This window comes from Podarcis muralis, chromosome 1 (genome assembly GCF_964188315.1).
Source record: "Podarcis muralis chromosome 1, rPodMur119.hap1.1, whole genome shotgun sequence".
NCBI classification, from domain to species: Eukaryota; Metazoa; Chordata; class Lepidosauria; order Squamata; family Lacertidae; genus Podarcis; species Podarcis muralis.
The window spans coordinates 39,851,682-39,873,638 of NC_135655.1; the positions used below are offsets into that span (position 1 = coordinate 39,851,682).

The window sequence follows — 21,957 nt, forward strand, 5'->3', positions numbered from 1 at the left end:
AGTCCTCCCATCTAACCAGTACGGATGTCACAAATCATAGCACAGAAGCTGCTTTATAGTGAATCATTAACATTGTCAGGAATGAGTTGGCAAGGGGGAAAAAAAATTACAGATTTCCATTACAGAACTGAAGTAGCATATACAAATGACAGCATTGTCATTTCGCTTGCATTGTTTTATAAAGCACACAACTGATTAGGAAGAGTTTATTCCAATATACATATACATACGCATACACACATACATCGGGTATGCATACATGACAATTATGTTTTCATCATGTAGCATTTGCAAGTATGTGCGTTATATATATATATATATATATATATATATATATATTCTCTCATTCTGCAGTAACTGTCCTAGCTAAGGTGGAATTTGGAATTAAATAAGTAACAGTTTCTTCTTCCAGCGGGATTGTGTAGCTTTAGTGCATATATCAGGGAAGCCAAAAGTATAGCTAATGCAAAATATATGTGTAGGAGATCTTTAATCTACATTCAAGTTTGTAATTTAATAAAGTAATTTCTAGTGTGGGATTCTATAAAGGCTGCTAGAATAACACTGATGCTGTATTAATAAGCTAGCAGGATGTCTACTGTCAATTTTCCTCCTTAGCACAGCTTGAATGGGAGATAATATACATTTATAACATGCAATACAATTAGTTCTCTTTTGAGCATCAAATATTGTAAAGTAAGTCATTTTGATCAACACATGTGATGCTTTTTTACATAAAAAGCCCTAATATATTTGTATTGTAAATTAGTTTTTTCCCCTATTTCTTAGAAGACAATCGCATGGAATTATACATGTCTTTGTTGTTCATGGAGATAAAAACGTGTCAAGCTATCAATAATAAGAAATGTGTGAGGATGTGCAAGATGCACCTACAAAAAAAGAAGAAGGCTGATTTTCAAAGAATAAGTTAATTTGCTTTGACAACACAAGGAGTTATCTTTAAATACTCAAAATGCTAAGAAAAACTATGCTAAGCAACATGTGTGCTTCAATATTTATCTACAGTTATGCATGCATATCATTTTAGCATAATTGGTCTTCACTTCATGTGGCCAGATGGACATAGAAAACCAGATTCTAAATTTATTTATACTGGGTTAGCTAATTAAATTGAATAAATCCATTTATACCAGGGGAAATAGCTTGGATTCATGCCTAAGGCATTGAAATGGGAACCTGACCCAGATGCTGAAAAATACTCATGACTCTACAGTAAATATTGCTCAAACACCAAGCAGTTATGCATGAAGCATACTTGGTGGTAGTTTTCATCCAGCTACATTTAACTAGAGTGATCTTGGTTTTCTAATCAGAGGCAGTGTGACTGTTGAATGAATTCTTCAGTTCAGAAGCACATGCTGATTCATTAAATTCACTGTAAATATTCATTTTAGCTTTATTTGTAATATTTATCTTAACTGTACTGTTTCCTCTTTTTGAGGTTTGCTGTCTTGGGTTCCTTTGCTAGGATAGGCAAGACAGAAATTTAATAAACCAATACTGTGATGGTTCTTGCTTCCATGTCATCTGCAGGTGGCTCCAAAACTACCTTAAAAGATCCCAGAACATGGTTTGAAAGGATGTGATGTAGGCTGCATTCACATGACATTTTATTCCATATTAACATTTACACATTACATTTGAGCTTTCACACAATATGAATGCTACTTCCAGAACTATGGTGCAAGTTTAGCATTCATTCCCTCATTATCTGCAAACCATTGTTTTTCCTGGAAGCAAATAACACGGAAAATGAGCACTCAACTTGCACTTGTTGTTGTTGTTGTTGTTGTTTAGTCGTTTAGTCGTGTCCGACTCTTCGTGACCCCATGGATCAGAGCACGCCAGGCACCTCTGTCCTCCACTACTTCCCGCAGTTTGGTCAGACTCATGCTGGTAACCTCGAAAACACTATCCAACCATCTCGTCCTCTGTCGCCCCCTTCTCCTTGTGCCCTCCATCTTTCCCAGCATCAGTGGTAATCCCATGTAAATTAACTTGAGTCTGTGAGGGAAGAAACGTGAGATACAAATGTACCCTCCCACACAAAACCCTGAAAGTTAGATAAAAACCCACCCTTCGTAAGCTTCTACATGAATGGAAATTGTTATATTTCTGAAATATAACGAACATAAAATACAACTTTCACTGCTATGTTAGATTTTCTACCTGTGAAACAGATTTCCATATAGGTCAATGAATCACCAATGTATCTATAACAAGGGAAGGTATACAAGTATGCCATAAATAAGATATTCCATACTTACAGTGGCGTAGCGTGGGTTGTCAGCACCCGGGGCAAGGCAAGTAATTTGCGCCCCCTAACCCATGGATTTGCGCCCCCTAACCCGTGGATTTGCGCCCCCTAACCTGTGGATTTGCCCTAACCCCAGATGTTGCGCCCGGTGCGGCCGGCCCCCCCTGCACCCCCCACGCTACGCCACTGCATACATACATAATATTAACGACCCCAGAGAAGGTGTTATTTCAAAAATCACTGAAGGCTTCTTTTATTATGACAGAAAGATTTTAACAAAATACTCTGTGGGCTGAATTTAGAACTTTAAAAAACTTGAAAAGATTGCAAGCAGAACTGGGATTTCTTATATATTATGTGTATATAGTTAAAAGGCAGTGGATAAAAAAGGAAGCCTGCCTAAGGGAAAAGAAATCAGTCTGCCTATCTATCTATCATCTATCTATCTATCTATCTATCTATCTATCTATCATCTATCTATCATCTCTATCATCTATCATCTATTTATATCTATCTATCTATCATCTATCTATCTATCATCTATCTATCTATCTATCTATCTATCTATCTATCATCTATCATCTATCTATCATCTATCTATCATCTCTATCATCTATCTATCATCTATCTATCTATCTATCATCTATCTATCATCTATCTATCTATCATCATCATCTATCTATCTATATCATCTATCTATCATCTATCTATCTATCATCTATCTATCTATCTATCTATCTATCTATCTATCTATCTATCTATCATCTATCATCTATCTATCTATATCTAATATAAACTTCTGTGTGTCAATTAATTGTCCTAACCAAATGGATCAAGGGCAGAGCATTAGTACCGTAAGTTTTAAAAAAACTGATAAAAGACAAAAATATCATTGTTTATCTGGTTTAAAAACATATTTTATCTGGTAACGATACATACATTTGGCTATGAGTAAGAAGAAGCCTTTAATACAAAGCTTCTGAGTTTGTTTCCAGGGCAAGGTGCTGTCATGATGTTACAGGGATGAAGGGAAGCTGAATATTAAAATTCACCACATGACTCATCTTTCAAAGCCCCATTCCGAGAGGTGATAAACACCTTCAACTGCATTTTGAAGATAACATGAGTTGAGGTTCCCTTGCCCTTCGTGTGACTGTCTATTTTCAAATCTTACTTTATTCTGCTACTGCCTTCCATGGTAGCAAAGGCAGCTGGCTATAGGTTACAAATCCCCCCAAAATATACGTAACAATTAAAGACGTACATTACTACATGTATCTTTAATTGGATATAATATGCTGTTGATTACCACCGGACTGAGTGAAGTATCCTGCTGAATAAAGGAATTGTAAGTTGATTATTATATTGTGTTTTGCTGGGTTTTATCATATATATTTAGTTGCAAGCCACTCTGAGTAGAAGCGAGACATAAATTATTGTTGTTCTTATTATTAATTTATATTTATTTTAAAACACATCCATTCTGCCTTTCTATAAAATTCTTTCTATAAAATACTGAAAGCCACGTCCAATCAGACAATGAAAGCAAATGAAAATCAATCAGACAAACATTAAAAGAACAAATAGCAACAATCAAAAATTGCTGGAAGACAAACCAGACAGAATCAATAAAATAATTTAAAATGCCTGCATAAATAAGAGCTTCTTTATCAGTCAGCTAAAACTACACAGCAAAGGAGCTTGGCAACTTTCCCTGCAATGAACCACATGCAGCAGAATTATGGGGGAACAGGACCTGTTCTGAGCATGAGAAGATCTCACTTCTCCAACAGGACAGCACCAAGAGCTTTGCCCCGCCATTGATTTCAGAGTTTGACAGGCTCATGCAAATGGCATTCACACAGATTGAATTAGGGAACTGGGCTGCAGACACCAGAGGAAAGCAGGAATCAGTTAAACTTTAGCAATCCATGGATCAGTTTTAGCTGCAGCAATGTAAGGATAAATTGATTATTTATTTATTTTAAATTATTATTATTATTATTATTATTATTATTTCAATAAATAAGCAGCTTTTCAGCCAAACCGTCTAACAACGGATTGAAATAATAAACACACAAGTGTGTGCACCCACCCACCCTATGACTAAAATCATCAATATAACCAGCAGGAGGCAACATAAAATCAGCGGTATGAAACTCAAAAGGAGAATCACAACAAAACAGCGTTAACAACCCTTCTTCAAGGACCAGTGGAATTCATCTACTGAAATCTCCTCAGGAAGGAATTCCACAAATTGAAGCCACTATATTACAATCTTGTGTCTGTTGTTGGGAGCACCATCTCTGAATTACATCTTATTTTTCGGGGTGGGGGGAATAGCAGAGTCATATGAGATAAGTCATATCCTCACATATCCTGGTCTTGGCCATTTAAGGACAAAACCATTTCAGAAAAAAAATATTTTGGGGGGGGGGGCAGATTTATGTAATGTTCTCAAGGAAGCAGTTGCTGCATTCTGGTACAGACCAGCTGTTTGTTTTTTTAAAGCACAGTACATTACAATAAATTAAGAAATCACCAGGGTAAGAATTACATGGCAAAGGCCTTGTTACTCATATAGGAGTACAACTGGAGTATCAACCAAAGCTGGTGAAAAGTACTTATGGCCACAACTGCTACATGGGACTAAAGGACTGGGAATGTCTGTCCCGCATCCGAAACTCTGAAGAGCTGCTACCATGGACATACAGTGGTACCTCGGGTTACATACGCTTCAGGTTACATACGCTTCAGGTCACAGACTCCGCTAACCCACAAATAGTACCTCGGGTTAAGAACTTTGCTTCAGGGTGAGAACAGAAATCGTGCTCCGGCGGCACGGCGGCAGTGGGAGGCCCCATTAGCTGAAGTGGTGCTTCAGGTTAAGAACAGTTTCAGGTTAAGAACGGACCTCCAGAACGAATTAAGTACTTAACCCGAGGTACCACTGTATTTTGATTTTTTAATAAGTGCTGTGTGTGCCATCTCATCTAGCCACTTAGCACAAACCCATCTCCACCTCCCATATGCCTACCTAGCCCACCTCCTCACACTGAAAGTAAACCAGTGGTGGGGGCAGGGCAATATTGAGGCTGCAATAATCCTCAGTGTGTAGTCTGTTCTCATAATGGGATGGACCCAGATTCAGTTAGAACCTACTGAAATCAAGGTGAAGAGGTTCAATGGGACCTAAGTGTGGCCAACCCATAGTCTTTTAAAATTATGCTGTGGCCATTGAAAGGACCAAGCTGGACATGGCACAGTTCTGTTACATTCATTACTAACTCTATAAGCCATTTGAATACTTTTGCAAAAGGGCAACTAAGAAGCTCAAAGGTAAACAAAGACCAATCAATATCATGGCTCCCTGCCTGTAGTATAAGATGGTGTTTGGTTGGACAGAGAGTTTAAAATCCCAACAGAAATTAGCATAGGTCAGGAGGAGGAAAGGAAACTATTGGGATCCCCTGCTGGAGCTTATAAAATGTATCAGGCTTACCAAGTGAAGTTAGGGACATGGGTCAGAGGCATTAAAAGGTCAATTCCAGTGTTTATAAGTGCAAGCAGCAAGCAGGAGGCAGCCGACTCCCCTCTGTTTGCTATGGGCCCACAGAAGATGCTAAAGTCTTTGCCACAAGTCATCTTTGTTTGAGAAAAGGTTACGATGCTTCTCCGTTTCCCTGCTTGATATGGCTTGACTGCCCTGATTGCTCATGAAGGTCTTCTTTGTTAAGGCAATGAACCAGGAAGGAGGAAGCAAAACCAATGTTAATATAAGCCACAATAGCAATAGCTGACATTTTTAAGATGACAGGTACAGTGTATGAATCCGTTGGCACAGATGGACAAAAAAAAAAAGTTGGACCATTCCATAGCCCTCATGCACTGATATATTTTGTTTCCTAAGGGAAAAAGATTCTGTTGAACCACCCAGGGTCAAGGTTTCCACTTGCCCCCCTGCCTTTCCCCACAACTGGGACCCTTATTAGGAGGAGCTACTACTTGAGGGGTTTATTTCTGACCTCTCTGACATTTTTGGGAGGGGACATTTAGAGATGGATGTATATGGTTCTTATTCCTTTTTTTCCTTTTTTTTTTTTAAAAAAGTAGGATTTTGTTGCTTTAAATTTTTGCATGTTGCACTTTGTTCCTTGAATTTTGTTTTTGTGTCAAGAAATGGGTGAATATGTGACTTTCTTGTTTTGCCAAGTTCAGTTCTCCACATTTTGACACCAGTTTGCCTTTTTTTAAAGTCCTCGTGAAAATTCATCAGCATTTTAGTCTGGATTTCTCCTAATATTTATTCACCTTTTCCTCCTAATTTCTGCCAAGATACAGATTTTTGTATGCAATTTTGCCTAACATACTTATTTTTGCAGTGTAATTTTCCTGAATATAATGCATGTTTGCATACTATTTTATTTTCAAATATATTCGCACTTCACCTTAGTATATGTATTTTTGTACACATTCCGTGGCTAGTATTGCAAAATTCAGAGAAGCGCCAGAGCAGCATGGGGGCTTGGTCTGCTGAGGCACCAAGAGGCTTCTTCCCTGTGTCTCAGCTGTGCCAGTCCACCAAGCAGCCCTGCTTTTCCAGCTCGTGTGCACAAGCAGGAGAGACAAGGCGGCTTGAAGAGCTGACATGCAGGGACGCTTCTTCCTGTGTTCCAGCTAGGAAAAAGGCAGGAGGTTGAAGAGCCTCAGCACAACCCTGCTGCACCTCTGGCTCGCAAGGAGACCCTTTCTGGAGGATGTCTACTCCAGGTTCTGGGGAGGGTCTCCTCATGAGCCATAGGCGCAATGGGGTTTTGTTGAGGCTGGTCAGGTCTCTCCCCCCCCCCCCGGCTTCTGGGGGCCCCTGAGAGGTGCTGGAACACAATCCCTACGTGTTCCAGCTGAAAAAATCCTGGTTAAGACCATAGAGTAAGCTTTGCTGCCAGGCTTAGCTAGGCCTGGTTATCAAACTCTTTGTTCTTCCATTCCACCATGTGAACTCCTACAAATAAGGAGGTCTGGGCTGGTTGCTCCAAGCTCAGACCATGTGGCTTATGCAAGTCATCCTTGTGTTTATGTTTATTATTAATTAAATTAGTATACTGCCCTTCATCTGAAGACCTTAGAGCAGTTGACAATTATTCTATACAAATAATTTAGAAGCATTCACCACTTTGGAACCTAATTTTACTGCCTGTGTTTTCTGACTGCTATATGAAAAAGCACATGAATCTGACCTTTGAAGAGTTTGTAAGTAAATTTTTAACTTACCAAATGTGCTCGTTTTCTATGCTAAGGGAAGTGGAGATCTTTGGAAGCAACTTAGAGAGGGAAACTTTTAAAGCTCTAATAGCCTATATTTCCATGCTTTACTTTACTAAATCTATAACTTTATTAAGGTTTTTTCTTTTTCTTTTTTGTTAAAAAAAAAATCAAAAAAAGTGTTTCTTGTATTTGGTTTCTTCTGTACTATTTGGAATGTACAAAACTATGAAAAGAAACGTAATAAAAAATATTTACTTTGCTACACATTTTGTGATTTTAAATCTCTGCTGGAGTTCTCCCACCAAAGAGTACTTGCCCCAACCTGGACCTCGTTTTTAATCCAATTTTTCCTTTAACCAACCAAAACACCAACAAATATTAGGCTTTAGTTTGTAGGTAAGTAGGCTCCAGAGCGTTACATTATTTTAGAATTAATAGTGAAAATAAGAAGGTATCAATTCTGGGTCAAAAACCTGTTACAATATTTCTTTATTTTATTTAAAGAATTTATAAACCACCACCCACCATTCAAAAACATTGCAGCAATGTACAGTACACAAATAAATACAAAAGACAAAGTTAAAACAGTACTTTGTGTGACATCTTAAAAAGTGTATAGTGGAGCTCTGGCACAGAACATCGCACTACCTAGATCATTCTTTATCTTTTTGTTGAAACAAAAGTTCCCAATCTTAACATATGAAATGCAACAGGAACAGGAAAGGTCTACCATTTCCCTGCAATAAGGCCTCCCGGCTTTACTTCTATAAATGTATTCTAGCTCTGTCCTGAAAATGCCAAATAAAATTGCCAAATAAATGCCAAACAAAACTGTCGACTTTGTGCAGTGCATACTTTGCCCATTACATTTCAGATGCAACATCTGGTTCTCCCTAGAGTCCTGCTTTTTACCCAATTTTCCAGCTGGATTGACTGAGGCAAAGGGAGGTCAAGCAACTTGCCAAGGTCAGGCAGTGAGCTAGTGCTTTACTAGGGATTAGAATTTAGGAACTGCCGAACTAATGGAACAAATAGCCTTCATGGTCCAAATCCCACAGGGATAGGCAAGTCACAAAAAAAGGAGAGGATTAACCAAAAGGGGACTTGTCCGCTTGGGTAAGCAAAAGATGCCCAATACAGAAGAAATACAAACACTTTCAAGTTGCTGAACCATAATCCCAGGACCGCTGGTGCTTGTGTGCCAAATGTTTGGGGAGGATTTTAATGACTGGTAAGTGTGTGGTTAATATTTGGAGCCCCTGAAGCAGAGAAGGCCCGTGCATCTATATTTCAAAAGAATCAGAACAGAGCCAAATCTCCAGCCACCCCACCCCATCTTGTTTAAAGAAGCTCGGTTCATCACACTGCAAAGAAAGCCTCCTTATTTTCCACGGAGGGGTGTCAACTGTGCTCCATGCAAAAGGTAAACAAATATTACAAGGCTGCCTGCCTCTCACCAGCAGCACATTTGAAACCAATGTCACCATTCTAGTTACAGAGCAAAAATGGAAACTGTCTGTTTTGATTTAAATCTGTCCCTAAGCAATTTCCATGAGTTAACGCGGCAGAAGTGCAAGTACAAGAACAAATAAACAAAGAAAGCCAGGCAGCTTCCTAAGCAACTAAACATTTCCAACGGGACATTCAACCTCCCCAGCTGCACTAATCTTAATGATCAATAAAGGGGCGGGTGGCACTAATTTTACTACTGGATTGGAGAGTGGGGCACGAAAACGCTAATTAAAAGTCAATTGCATACCTGAGTTCAAGTCTGCTTATGATTCATACACTTATTGCTGCAGTTCACATTGAAATGACAAAGAGCATTATAAGATGGCAGGAGGGCCTTTATGTCCCCTGGCTGTTCAAGAGTCTCTTCTTGCACTTTCTTAACGATGCCAGAATGACTCAGTTTCATTTTGCAGTTTTCACTTGCATTAAATAGACAAGAGATATGGACAAACAGCCACAGGGAGTTTTTAAGGAAGGCAAAAATAAGGTAAAGGAAAAAAATATTTTTGGATATGTGCAAGAAAAATGGACCTCAGAACTTTGGGCTCCTCCAGATGACCTGTTTCTTAAGCATTTACTCTGATGTGCAGGCACAAAGCTCATGCAGAGATTATATGATGTATGCTCTTTATTGAGAATTTATTCTGATTTGTTTGCAGGAAGGTTATATGACAATAACGCCTATCCTTATTTCACTCTGATTTAGGGTTGCCATGAAGATTCGGACACAAAGGTTGTTGAGCTTTATTTGCAAGATCGCGAAGAAATTGCTTGCAGCCACAGCATTCCGTATATGGACACACTTTGGAATGCATTTCCCCATCACTTTCCTAACTGCAAAACAAATTAAAAACAACAGTGATCTTGTTACTACAGAGCAATTTTATCCAATTTAATTGCACAAAACTAAATCTACAGTATGTGATAGAATCCCTTACACAAAATGGCGACAGCTGGAGGTGACCTTTGTCTTTGTAGCCTAACCCTAACCCAAAAAACCCAAGCCTGCTGGAATTATTTCCAGAGGAGCAACCATGTTGTAGCAAAACTCAACTAAAAACTTGTGGCAATTTAATAACTATCACATTTATTATGTTCAGGGAAGTTTTTAATGTTTGATGTTTTGTTGTGTTTTTAATATTTTGTTGGGAGCCACCGAGAGTGGCTGGGGCAACCAAGTCAGATGGGCAACATATAATAATAATAATAATAATAATAATAATGGCGATGGTGGTGGCATAAGCTTTCAAAGACTAGAAACCACTTTACAGGATTGCATGCAATGTTTCTCCAAGTTGAGGGGGGACAGAGAGACATGTTAACAGTGCAAGGCAAAAAAAAATGTAGACTGTAATAATTGCCTGTTGGAGCTATTGCAGGGCATAGAAAAGAGTTCAGTACTGGGTGAAAGGGATGACCTTATTTTGATGTTATTATTATTTTATTATTATTATTTATTTAATTTATATGCTACCCTATACCCGGAGGTCTCAGGCCGGTTGGTTAAGCAGAAAAAAGGAAAGATTGGGGGCAACTCAGCTGAACATCCTGCATTACCTTGTAAAGAGTGTGTGTTCTGTCTATTACATGAACCAAGCAGGGGCATCTTGCCCACAGAGGCAAGTGGCGCAGGGTGCCAGGGGGCCAAGTTTTGGAGGGCGCCAGGGAAGAGGCGGAGGCTGGACACGGCACCTCCCGGCATCAGCTTGCTGCCCTTGCCCGCCTTGCCATGCTGCGCTGAAGCAGCGTCGCGCCCAGAGCCTCCGCCTCTTCCCCGCTGGAGGGGCCACCCTCCAGCCGCTGCTTGCCTCCTCCAGCCCTGCAAAGCTGTCAGCAGAACCATAAAAAGGTCGGCAACTCTGGGTCGGCAACAGGGGGGGGGGCACTGAAGGGATCTTTGCCCCACGGCGCCGGATATACTTAAGACGGCCCTGGAACCAAGGCACAAAACCAATTTATTGCAGAGGATTGTGAAAGAGCCTACAAGTTAGCCCCCTGTGACTCACCTCAGCCCTTAGTCTAAGAATCAGAAACAGCCTAGAATGAAGGAAGGCAGCTATTACACTGAAACTTGCATCTAAAAGCAGACCTCTTCCCTTTCCACAGCAAACGAGATGTGTCTGGTGCACCCCACAGCAGCAGGAGGCAGGTCACGTGGGCAGGCAGGCGGGCAAGTAAACTTTGGCAGCCTCACCTTCTACAACCAAAAGTCTCATGCTGCCTTGCTTCAAACCCAGAACAAGAAATAAAAATAATCCACATGACAGCAAGTCTGAGAAGGAAACACATATTGAATAAAGGGAAACTGACAAGTGTAAACTACTCAGTTTCTCAAATATTTAGGCTGCAACCCTAATCCCATGTAAGTGGGAGAATGGGAGTAAACCCCAATGAACTGAATGGGACTTACCTCTGAGTAGACATGGTTAAGTCTGTGCTGTAAATTGCTGTGAAATTGGCATTTTAAAAATAGGCTGTGTGGGAAAATTGATGGGGAAGATGAAGGAGGGCATTCTGCCTGTGTGCTTTTAACCAAACTAACAGCTCTTCAAATACAGTGGTACCTAGGGCTACATACGCTTCAGGTTACAGACTCCGCTAACTCAGAAATAGTATCTCGGGTTAAGAACTTTGCTTCAGGATGAGAACAGAAATCGCATGGCGGTGCAGCAGCAGCAGTGGGAGGCCCCATTAGCTAAAGTGGTGCTTCAGGTTAAGAACAGTTTCAGGTTAAGAACGGACCTCCGGAGCGAATTAAGCACTTAACCCGAGGTACCACTGTACACGGCTAGATTGCACAACCAGAACCTTTCCTTCTTGCCAAAGGAAGGAGCTGCGGTTGGCTGAGCGCCCCTCTTGAGCGGCCGCCATTTAAAGCAGCCCCTCTCTGGAGCCCTTTTGCACACCGCTCATCATCCCTCATTCATTTTTTTCTCTTCAAAATATAGTCCGGCTCCCCACAAGGTCTGAGGGACAGTAAACCAGCCCCTTGCTGAAAAAGTTTGAGGACTCCTGGTACTCTCTTGGTTGTTGTTTTTAAAAGGCTACAGAGGCATAATTTAGCTAAAACTGCAAGGAGTCAAAGGTGGGCTTTATGGACGTAATTAAGGGCCCTCTATCTTCTGCCCCACAATGTGAGCAGCCTACCTGGTTCTCTCTACCACAGACCACTCACCATATTTGCACCATCCTGGCTTCTCTTCACCAGGACTTGATGGTGTCTTGTTGGGTATCTTGTCACTGCTGGGTTTTCCCAGTAGATACTAATACAGTGGTGCCTCGCAAGATGAAATTAATTCGTTCTGCGAGTTTTTTGTCTTGCGAATTTTTTGTCTTGCGAATCACGGTTTCGGAAAAGTTTTGGAAAAGCTTCAAAAATACCAAAGTCTTCAAAAACCTCAAAAAAGGCTACCACACCGCGTGCTATGAGTTGCTCCTCGAAGTCAAGTCGCAACTGTATTAACGGTGTTAAGAAAAAGGAAACAAACTTGCAAGACGTTTTCGTCTTGCGAAGCAAGCCCATAGGGAAATTCGTCTTGCGAAGCAATTAAAAAAACCAAAAACCCTTTGTCTTGCGAGTTTTTCGTCTTGCGAGGCATTCGTCTTGTGAAGTACCACTGTATTAGTGCTTAAGTCGGTGGACACAAAGTGCGTGTCTCCAAGGCACATGTTCTTCTGGAAAATATAAATGGAGCTGCAGCGTGCCAAAAGCCCAAGCAGGCCATGCTGGTCCAAAAGTTGCCAAGGCAGGCGGTCAGGTTATAATTGTAGCTGAAGTTCTGATACCACAAACTGGAAAGAAAAGCGCCAATTATTTTTAATTATTAATGCTCTTGTCTTTCTTCTGGAAAAAACATGGGAGCCAGTGTGGTGTAGTGGTTAAGAGCGGTAGTCTCGTAATCTGGTGAACCGGGTTTGCGTCTCCGCTCCTCCACATGCAGCTGCTGGGTGACTTTGGGCTAGTCACACTTCTCTGAAGTCTCTCAGCCCCACTCACCTCACAGAGTGTTTGTTGTGGGGGAGGAAGGGAAAGGAGAATGTTAGCCGCTTTGAGACTCCTTCGGGTAGTGATAAAGCGGGATATCAAATCCAAACTCCTCCTCCTCCTCCTCCTCCTCCTCCTCTTCTTTTTCTTCTTCTCATATTCTGCATATTGATTCACTTTATACTACAGGCATGTTCCATATGAATAACAGCCCTACAGAATGCAGTGAACAGGTATGTCAGGTGCTGTAGCATCAATTGCTAGACTAGTGCTAACTAATTTAATTTAATAAATGATGCTATTAAATTTTTATCTTAAAGATACTGATTCCCCAGTGACTCGGAGAAGCATGCCCTAAGTGGATTCCCTACAGGGAATTGAACTGCATTCCTCAAGGTAGTTACTCTAGTGTGAGCCCATCAAAATCTGTGGGACTACTTCAGATATAACCGGATTGAGGACTGAAACATAATTCCCTTTAGGATCAAAGTGCCAATCAGACAGCCTGTAACAAGTGCTGAATTTGATGCGTAGGTTCTACAATAATTGACATATGCAAATTTCATATGTAGGAGATAGAGATGCTCACTAAAGGGTAAGTAATAGAGTATTTCTCCGAAGCATCTCAGAGGTTAAGCCCATAGCAAGGGAAGAATGAGAAATATATATTAATGTCATTCTAGCCACTGCTTTTAGATACATTTGTGCATTTATTTTATACAGTTACATGCTGAAGCTTTGCCATTGCTTGGTACTTTTACTAACCTTATAGCAACTCCCCATTAGCTACAGTTATTTGACATTAAGCGAAAATTAAGGTGTTCTTATCACCTGTGTCTAATATATCTTTTTTTCTAAATAAATCTGTTGGAGCTTCTTACATCATGGTGAGGATGGGGTGGTAGGGTGTGTTGAATTTTTCAAATTCCAAATTCCCAAAATGAAGGGTGCTAAAAACTTGTAACATGACTTGGGAATTCAAAAGGTGTTTTGGTTAAATCAATATACAGTGGTACCTCGGGTTACATACGCTTCAGGTTACATACGCTTCAGGTTACAGACACTGCTAACCCAGAAACAGTACCTTGGGTTAAGAATTTTGCTTCAGGATGAGAACAGAAATCGGGCGGCGGCAGCAGCGGGAGTGGTACCTCACTTAGCTAAAGTGGTACCTCACTTAGCTAAAGTGGTACCTCAGGTTAAGAACAGTTTCAGGTTAAGAACAGACCTCCAGAACGAATTAAGTTCTTAACCCGAGGTACCACTGTATTTGGTTTACCTGGGTGACCCACGCACCACTTGCTCAACACACAGAGCTATTCACACAAGCTTTGTGTGTTTTTCTTTCCAAAGGGACAGGGTTATGCATCAGTGGGGAACTATTAAATGAAAAATGAAAATTCTAAAAATGTTGAATGCATGAAGTGTTGCTTATGTCTTAAGTGTAAAATATGAGTGCAACAGAGAGAAGCAAGTTAGAGTTAAATTAGCCACAGTTTAAAAGCCAGAGAATATTACTGAGCCAGAGAATGACTTCCTCTCTCCCTTTAAATCCCCTGTCAGGGTACCTGGGTGCCAGGTTCCCCAATACATCAGGTTGTCTGGCACTTTCGTCGGTGGGAAACTGTTTTCCATACTAAACCTGTATAATAAAACATGAAGAGCCTTGTAGTATATGTGGACTTCACTGCAGGTTGTCAATTTTTTAAAAAAGGGTAGATAGAATTTTAGAGATTAATAAAGCATTTTGAATGACTCAAATGTGCAACAGTTTGTTGATGTGAAAGTTCACTAGGATATATGTAGGCTCCCCCCCCCATTGCTTCCCCCCCCTCTCAATTTCAAGTCCCGCAACTGTAAATTAAACCACTTATTCACTCTGACAGGCAGGCAGCAGAACACAGATATAGTAATCTGCCAGTCTAGAATCTGGTATGCATTGGGAGTCATGAAATAGATCTCAGCAGGCTGAACACTGTGCACCCACCCATTTTACAATACTGTGATTACAGCAGGTAGGTGGTTCAAATAACTCTGCATTTCAGATATGCAGGAGTCCAGTGTAATGTGTAGCATGATTTACTCAGGTTTGTCAGGATGCATGCTGTAATAGCATGGTTGGTGCAATGTCCCACTGGCTTGTCTTTCATGCTTTTTGATCTCCAGACCTTTATGAAAACGATATCTTAGCAAAACTGTTTTGGAGAGGAATAGGGAGAATGGCACTAGTTGGTGCATAGCACCTTTTATTGTGCTCTGCTTACAAACTGAAAGGTGCTGGGTTCTGAAAAACACACCAGTTGCCGTGGAAGTGCTCACTCCTTTTCACAAGCACTTGTTTTGCTTCAGTTAGCAGGGTAAGGCAGGCTCGAAGGAACTCCTTTCTCTAGATTGCTTCAAATGTTTCAGGGCAGGGTCAGGCACTGAGAACACAAAGTCTGGTGCATGGCCTAATCTAAGCTTTGATTCCTCCCCCCCCCCGCCTGAATCATTTGCATATGTCATAATGCAAATATAGGTTAAAGTACAAATGCAATATCTGCATTCTATCTATGGGGAACATTTGTATATTATCCAATTTCTGACCAAAATGCATTGTTACTACCAAATTGAGTGTACCTGAAAAGTATGACTCTTCATTTTCCTGCTTATCACATTTTCTCTAAAGAAACAAACATGCATCAGGGTAAGCAACACGGTGCCCTCTAGCTGTTGTTGGACAACAACTCTCATCAATTCACATTTCCATCCAAAGGTATTTACATATCCTTATGTGGGCCCAGGATCCCCACAATATACAAGCGAGCCAAGGGCAGACTTTGGTAATCTTTCATAATATGGGGCTCTGTGTGAGGCCAAAATTTAGCTTTGCTGTGTTTTATTTGCATTTTAAATTCTTCTTCTTCTTCTTCTTTTTCTTTTTCTTCATCTTCGTCTTCTTCTTCTTCTTCTTCTTCTTCTTCTTCTTCGGTGATCACTCGCAGCTGAGTAAGATTGTCTTCAATAAACACGGTTTTAACAGTGAGTCTGTAAGTGACTGTGGAGGCCAATTCTGGATCCACACGTCCTTCCACAGTGGGGACATTGGTTTCTGGGCGGGAGTTGATCATGGTGTGGATTTGCCAAGCGTGCCTTCCTCTTAGCACATTTCTCCCTTGCGTCCTAAGTTCGAGTGTCTTCAAAGCCCATGACACCTTTGGTAAAGGCTGTTCTCCAACTGGAGCGCTCGCAGGCCAGTGTTTCCCAGTTGTCAGTGTTTATACTACATTTTTTTAGATTTGCCTTGAGACAGTCTTTAAACCTCTTTTGTTGACCACCAGCACTACGCTTTCCATTTTAAAGTTCAGAATAGAGTAGTTGCTTTGGAAGATGATAATCAGGCATTCGCACAACATGACCAGTCCAACGAAGTTGATGTTGAAATTAGTGAGTTGGCTTCACATCTTGAAACCCTTGCTTGAGACAGTCCTGTCCCACATAGAATAGAGGTATATAAAGAAATGCATGGTGTGAAGAAGTGGACAGGGAGAGTTTTGTCTCCCTCTCTCATGATACTAGGTCCCAGGGTCATTCATGAAACGGAATGGTGGGAAATCCAGAACTTTACACAGTACATAGTGAAACTGTGGAGCTTTCTTCCACAAGACATGGTGAGAACTGCCAGCTTAGATAGCCTTAAAAGGGAATTAGACAAATTCATGGCAGTAAAGGCTATCACTGGTTACTAGCATCCCTCTGAAAGCCAGTCACCAGGAAACAGAAGGAAAGAGCTCTTACCCTCATACTGCTGGAATAGATAGGCTTCTGGTCAGATCCAGCAGGGATTTTCATTTTAGCTCAGTGGGACTTACCCTAGGATAAGTGTGCATAGACTTGCAGCCTGACCACTATTTGGGGAGAATTATTTCCAATTTCTAAAAATAAAAATAAATGTGTGAAGTCAGGCCACAATTTGGTAAAACTCATGTTTTAAACTCTATAGTCAGTTATAGTGTTTGATACTTAAGCTATGACAGGGAAGTCATTTATGTTGTTTTTCTTCCATAAACCTTTCTTTTCTTTGATGACAATCTCCATGGAAAAAAGCTGTGTACACGCCTAACAGTTTTTATCTGTTCTTAACAGAATACAGGGAAGAGGTGTACCGTTCTGTGGTTTAGAAAGTCAACTTAAGTGAAGAGGAAAGTTATGTGTCTGAAATGATCCCAGTTTTACTTCTATGGGTTGAATCTATGTGCTGTCCAGACTGAATTAAAAGAGTGAGACAATGGAAGCTTTCTTGAGTTTGGTGCCATTGTGAAATCTTCTTAACCTATTCCTGTTTGTTATTGTTAAAAGCCACAGCACCAAGAGTGGTGTCAAGAATTGTGGGATGGTCTTCTGTAAGGTTGCTCACAAGAGAAATATGGCTTCAGCTATGGCTCAATATAGGGCCACATATTTATTTAATACAGAGATTGGGAATCTCTTTCAGACTGAGGGCCACATTCGCTTCTGGGAAACTTTATGGGGGCTACATGGCACTGGTGGTTGGGGCAAATGACAAAAGTGGGCATGGTCAGAGAGAAAGGTTAGCAGAGCAGAAATTGCGAATTTTGGCCTTCCCATTCACATGTCCCTCTCTGCACTTCATCCATGCAAGCAAGAAGTATCAAGAACACATTCCAAGCATGTAAAGGCACTCAAAGAGAGTGCAAAGCAGGGGTGGAGAGCGGGGTGACTCTGGAGAGGCTAAGCCCTGGGGGCCTGAGATTCACCTTCCTTGATTTACAACCTCTGTATGTCACTTTTCCTTAAAAGTCCAAGGTTAACAATTCAAACACACACACACCATACAATATCACAACTGAAAACAGAGGTAAAAGCCTATAAGCCAAAATAAAGCATAATTGACAATAAAAATAGCACGAAGGAAAACAGTTGGCAGACAGAGACAACATCAGAATAAAACAAAATCATTAAAGATATATATGATCATTTAGAATAAGAGCTGGCTAACCCCACAGGAGTCAGCTAGCAAAGTCTGTTTGGGACTGCTACTTTAGTGATGAGCGGTATTTGTTTTGCATAAAAATGGAGAGGCAAAATTGCTATCCATAATTTCTGGGGGATAATCTAAGGCAGCTACTTGGGGGGGGGGGAATCTCATGCTGTTACCAGGCTCAGAAAAACTTTAGGAAATCTCATGAATGACACACTCAGCCATGCTAGAATGTAAAAATGTTAGTGACATCAGTTCCCAGCAGTTACACCAATCCTTGACAGTATTTTATCTTTTTTGTTTTTGTTTACCTAAGTGCAACTTTTGTGCCCATTTGTATACTTTCCCCCCGTGAACTTAGTGTGTCTTGTCTTGCCACCTTTTATTCTTGTGCATCAACTGACTATAATTTTGGTATTTTCATGTCACCTCTTTCCTTTCACCTCCAGCTGCCAAGGAAAATTAGTACTTAGCTCCAGCATACCTGTGTTCCTTCACAGTGGTGTTTAATGGATAGCAAAGGCCGGTGGCTTGAAAATGACTCTCAGTTCAAAATTGCTGCTGACAAGGAATCAAAGCTCTATGCATGTGCATAAATAGCAAGGGGAATAAGTCTGCTAATGCCAGCATCTTACAGCATAGAGAGACTGTGAGATGGCCTGAGTATAAGGATGATTCTTGCAGTCAGATGCTGATACAACCTTTTTTCACACGGCATAAAAACATATCTTCTAGAATATCGACAACTGCATTTAGACAAGGAGACTCCCGGCATCCCCATTGGATGCCTAAGTGTTTATAGCCATCACAGTGTTCTTGTTTATGGCCTGTGGTTTTGTAAATTCTTCTCTGTAATTTCCATACTGAAGGCCTACTCTCAGGTCTGCATATATTTACATGTTTTACTTGTAAGCTTTTAAGCATCAAATTATACAAAATAGAGGTGAGACCTCTGCCAGTTGAATCTTTGTCTTATTGTTTCCATTGTGCCGGGTTTCGGCAAGATAAATAAATAAGTAAGGATGCAAATTGGTATGAAATACATGACAGCTCGCGTTCCACAGGTTCGTGTTTTATGACATTGCTGGCCCATAGCCACTTTAGCTATTTCATTGTCTGAAGGATGTCCTTGATTTGCTCTCGTTGCCAGTGTAATGACAAGGCTGTGCAGTCTGTGCATACACTGCTGTCAGATGAGTAGCTCTTGCTCTTTTGGCATCCTCAGGGTACAAGATGGAATGCACAAAGGGAGTTGGTGGCAAAGTGCTACCAGCTTTGTTTGGGCAGGACTGAGCCTTCAGGCCTTCGCTGGAGCTCTCTCAAAATCATTCTAGTACCTTTCCAGAGGCCATTTGCAAGTCAAAAAAGTTGGCGTGTCTGCAATTTTTCCAGAGAACAGGAGAAGAATCACGTTTTAGGACTGTGAGCAGACCTTTACTTGGAGCAGATCCAGAGTGACACTGTGGTTTGTTGCTAACTTTTACTCAGAGTAGACCATTGAGAGTCATGGGCCTAATTTAGTCAGGCCTATTGTTTTCGATGCGTCTGCTCTGAGTAGGAGTAATACTGTACAGTGGTACCTCTGGTTAAGAACTTAATTCGTTCTGGAGGTCTTAACCTGAAACTGTTCTTAACCTGAAGCACCACTTTAGCTAATGGGGCCTCCCGCTGCCGGCGTGCCGCTGCTGCGTGATTTCTGTTCTCATCCTGAAGCAAAGTTCTTAACCTGAGGTAATATTTTTGGGTTAGTGGAGTCTGTAACCTGAAGCGTCTGTAACCTGAGGTACCACTGTATTGAATATTGTCATGCATGATGATGTAACACCATTCAGAGGAAGCATTGTGGGAAAGACATAGCCGCTAGGCAATTTGGAGGAGCAAAATGCAGAGCGATAATTGTTTTGTTTTTTAAGGCGAAGTCCTTTTTTATGGTAAGAGGATTAAGACAACAAATGGAACCTGGTTAGCTTTGCCGTGGGCTGACACTCATCAGCTTGTGGTAACACAGAGGTGGGCTTTTCGGCTTGCGCACCCAGTGTTGTGGAATGCTCTCTCTCCTGAAATATAAAAGGCCTTATTGGTACTGGCATTCGTACTAGAATCATACCAGCTCCTGAAGACACACCTGTTTAAACAAGCATTGTCCTCATCTTCTGATTTGAACCTGCTGCTTTAATTGCTGTTTTTACCGTTTTAATTGGTAGGCTGTTTTAATGGGCTTGTTTATTGTACATTTTAATTGTGGATACTTATTAATGTAATGGTTTTATTATGTGTTGTAATTATGTGCGGCTATTTTAAAATTAATTAATAAATAATTTCCGGGTAAAGCTCTACGTCCCTTAAAACATTTTGTAATTCTTCTCTTCCTGTCTGCAGATGGATTGCCTGTAGTGTTCACCCTTTTTTTTTTTTTACCCAATGCCTATTGAAAGTCTGCAAAAAAAGGATCACAGTGGAACTTTCAGCCCAGCCGATTTCAACACTAATTTCAATTTGAAGGTGAATATAAAATGAAAGGAAATATAGCAATAACAAAAATCTGTCCATAACTACTTATTTTCACAATAACAATCCATCTCTGTCTCATTCACACCTAATTTAGATCCTGAAAATTGCAGCGTGGGATGCCAGCTCTTCAATATTTCTGTAATTCCTAGCATTTCTTAGAAACACAGTTAATTTAACAAGCTTAATTTGTTCTCATAGCATATACAATAATTTCTATTAATGGCAAATCAACATGTTGATCCAAATGAATGAAGACAGTTAAGGACACCGTTACACATCAATATCATGGCCACAACCAGACTCAAGTAAAATCGTATAATGAAGCTGCATGAGAGCGTTTTACTTCACGTTGACCAAACAGAAGCCAAGAATGAATATGCTTCCTTCCCTTGACTTTCCATATGATATTGTGAGAGGCTTTGGAAAGTGAAGGCAGGCAAAGCCTTTACAAAGTGACATTTCTGTTTCGCACTTTCAAGGAATTCATCCTTAACTGTGATGTGACAGCGCCTATACTGTGGAACTCCCTGCCAACTGATATTTCACTGGCACCTTCATTCTAATGTTTTTGACAATTGTTAAAACCTTTTTCATTTAGGTAAGCCTACCTAGACATGAATATTTGATATCTGCTTTAATATGAAATTTTGTTTTGTTTTACTAAAACAAACAAACAATTGCTCATTTTACTTATTTTTTGGGGGGTGGGGGAGGAAATCAGCTTGTTTTTAACATTTGATTTCATCATTCTTTTAAATGTATATTTTATGTAAATGGCTAAGAGGTTTGGATGATGAAGCTGTGTCTAAATCTTGTTAAATATAACAAATAAAATAAATTTGGAAGTAATGCAGAAATCCAATGAAACTTTCCTCTTCAGAGATGTTCTCAGTGCCTCAGTATGTAATCAGGAAGCCTCCTGCCAATCCCTGGACCAGTTTTTGAATGATAACAATAAAAGTTTCTGATTTTTTTTGTTTTTAAAAATTAATATAGTGACTGAAAGCATGTATGTAGACATATTTTCCCCATATTAATAAGTGGGCATGGAGAAAGGGGCAAGACTCACAACTGAACTCGTGCTTGATTTGTAGATCTGCACAACCATCAATTAAATTGTGAAAGAGGGAGACAGTGGGTGTGGCTGAGTGATACACTGTGCACTATCTTTTAAAATATACTGTAGTAAAATGAAAATTTTCAGAGCACCATTAAACTAGTAGAGAAGAAAAGCACTCTATGCCTGCACTGACTCCAGATGCCTACCTTTCCCACACGATCCAACTGCCAACCAGTATCTTGGGGGGCTTTCCATAGCAGAGATAAGTCCCATAGCAGGAGGTAGCAAGAGTTCACCCACAGAACTGCTGAAGTGGGAGACTGCAAATATCACTTTAAAATCAATAGACTAATGCAATGCTCTTT

General features: G+C 40.4%; 1 long non-coding RNA gene across 4 annotated transcripts in view; it reads left to right on the forward strand.

Moving 5' to 3' along the window:
• LOC114593462 (uncharacterized) overlaps positions 1-21,523 on the forward strand; it is a 57,922-nt gene extending 36,399 nt beyond the window's left edge. The window contains exons 2-5 of one of the 4 annotated variants that reach the window (XR_013392389.1): positions 9,762-13,273; positions 13,361-13,436; positions 20,401-20,523; positions 20,627-21,523. This is a non-coding gene — a long non-coding RNA (uncharacterized LOC114593462). Of the gene's footprint in view, positions 1-7,799; positions 13,274-13,360; positions 13,437-20,400; positions 20,524-20,626 lie in introns of those variants that run through there. The other 3 variants (XR_013392388.1, XR_013392391.1, XR_013392390.1) reach the window with 3 other exon arrangements.
• The last annotated feature ends 434 nt before the right edge of the window (positions 21,524-21,957 follow it).